Here is a 2500-nt window from a genome sequence, read left to right as displayed (position 1 = left end):
TGATATTGTCCTTATCATTAGTATTGTTAGCATTACTATAATCTGCTATGTTATTACTATCATCATCATTATCGTTGTTATTGTCTGTTATTAAAATTGTTATCATCAGTACTAGTCTTTTTCAGTATCATTGTTAATTTTTACCATTATTGTTGTTGCTAATGTTGTGACTATTATTATTACTATAATTATGATTATGATTATCATTATTCTTATAATCATTGCAGTCATTACTAATATCATTGCTGATATAATTAATTACTGATATCATTATTAGTATGGTTATTTTTGTGTATATTGTAATGATAATTGCTAATATCACTATAATTGTTGTTATTACCATTATAATCATTATCACCATCATTGCCGCTCATACTTTTATCATTATTTTTGTTATCATGATCATTATTATATTATTAATTTTCATTAATATAATCATGATAACCATTATGATTATTATTGTGTTATTTACGTTATATTATCGTCATTACCCTTTTATTACTATCATATCACTATCATTATCATTACTTTATTATCATCATTAGTGTTATGAAAATCATTATAATTTTATTCTTTATAATTATTGTTATCACTAATATCATAATCCCTATTGTTATCTTTCATCATTGGTCCTATTATCGCTGTTGTTATTATCATTATCACTATTATTATCATCATTATTATTACTTTTAGCGTTATAATTATCATCATTAACATTTTTACTTACTATTATTAATTAGTTTGTCATTATCTTTCTTTTTATCGTTATCAATTCTTCATGAATCTCATTACCACCACTTTTATCACGCTAATGGTAGTGATCATCATGACAATCGAAAATAATAATGTTAATAATGATAATAATAATTATGATAATAATAATATTGTTATTATTATTATTATCATCATTATTATTAGCATTACCATTATTATTATTACCATTTGGGGCCAAAGTCGTAAATCTGGAAGGGTTGGCGAGCTTGACTCGGGCGTGTTATTTCCAAGTCAGAGAAAATATCCACAACAAGAGGGGGAAAAAAATAAAAGTGAAACACAATACCAAATGCTATATTGGTTTTCCGTCCGTTCAAGTTTCCTTGAATAATTTACATCATCATACATGTGTTTGTCTCCGTTTTATTTTGCTGCGGAGAGGTTGGCAGCCCTGAGTCAAAGATGGCGGAGGGGAAGGAGTGACGCAGAGGAGGCCGTCCATGCTATTTTCTCGTTTTTACGCCCTTAGGTTGGTCTCAGCATCGGTTTTTAGTGTCTGATTGATAACGCCCGATGGCTGCAACGCTTCGAAAAGGGAAGAAGTGACGCCAGTGACTGGAAAAGGGCGTGACGAGATGGCAAAGATCGGAGACTTATTACAGTGGGATGGTCTTTTGATTTAACTTTTCAGTCTGTTATTTCGCGTTATTTTTATGATGTCACAAGTTGTTATTACAGTGGCGTTGCGAGGAGGGAGAGGCGTTGCGGTCGGAAATGCGTGTCGTGACAGAGTTACATCTGCAGATCCCGTGGAATCAGGCATTACGTGATTTCCTATCAGAAAGTAGTATTAAATGTGATTCTTGTCATAACTTTTTTTTTTCATGATCATTTTTTGTTTGTGTTGTCATTTTTTATCCGGTGATTAAGATTTGTCTTCGTTGAAAGTGTAAACTTTTTACAAAGCCGAAGGGGAAGTGGAGACTGAGTTGTTAACATTTGGGTTGTAATTTTGTTATTTCATGTGTATTGTGCAATCTTACTTGAGTGATTATGATGTTGCTGATGTTTATGATGTGTCTTAGGGAAGATGATTCTGATTAATGTCATTATTTAAAAGAACCCGTGTGCACGAAGGGAAGGCACGACCTCTACCCCTTTGCTCTCTGGGAAGCGCAGCAAACCTCCACACGTATTCGGCGAGATACAGCTTGTGTGATTGGCGTTTCTTGTGTCAAGGGAATTGGTGTTCTTGAGAGATTTGATGCCTTACTTCACTGATGTTATGTCTGCATTGGTAAAATGGGAGGGAAAATATGATGAGTTATGTCTCATTCCGTAATTTTATGTTTGAAATATAGTAATTCACATGTATATTCAAAATATCAAACTTACGGATCATAATAGTTTAGACTAGCCTACACTGGCAAATGAGCCTACATTGGCAAAAATAAGTTACTACACAGTGTGTTTGTTTGTCTCATGGCTGACTGGAGATTCTAGCTCACCATTACTACCAGCATCATCAGAGTACACACTTTACCATATATATTTCAAGCTCAGGATAATCAACCTATGATATTCCAGTGAATGAGTATCCCTGTTACCTAAGTCAAAAGACCATAATTTGTGGATCATATCATTCTTTGCTCCTGTCTTTTGGAAAATGTAGAATTACCTCCACTAAACAAATGTTTGATCACAAAATTTGTGGATGGGAGTAGTATGGCCTGGGAACCCATTGGTTAGAGTATGGTCATGATCTGTAGATTCTGAGGTAGATAAA

General features: G+C 33.2%; 1 protein-coding gene across 17 annotated transcripts in view; it reads left to right on the top strand.

Moving 5' to 3' along the window:
• The first annotated feature begins 1092 nt into the window (after positions 1-1092).
• LOC122261337 (uncharacterized) overlaps positions 1093-2500 on the top strand; it is a 27581-nt gene continuing 26173 nt past the window's right edge. For 5 of the 17 annotated variants that reach the window (XM_086554403.1, XM_086554380.1, XM_086554328.1 and 2 more), the window contains exon 1: positions 1151-1243. The gene's annotated coding sequence lies outside the window, so the exon portion shown is untranslated. Of the gene's footprint in view, positions 1244-1452 lie in introns of all 17 variants that reach the window. The other 12 variants (XM_086554386.1, XM_086554330.1, XM_086554371.1 and 9 more) reach the window with 6 other exon arrangements.

The sequence above is a fragment of the Penaeus japonicus genome, unplaced genomic scaffold, assembly GCF_977035675.1.
Source record: "Penaeus japonicus unplaced genomic scaffold, GWHDUDI00000001_assembly GWHDUDI00000003, whole genome shotgun sequence".
Classification (NCBI taxonomy): Eukaryota; Metazoa; Arthropoda; class Malacostraca; order Decapoda; family Penaeidae; genus Penaeus; species Penaeus japonicus.
This window is presented reverse-complemented; position numbering and strand designations above follow the sequence as displayed.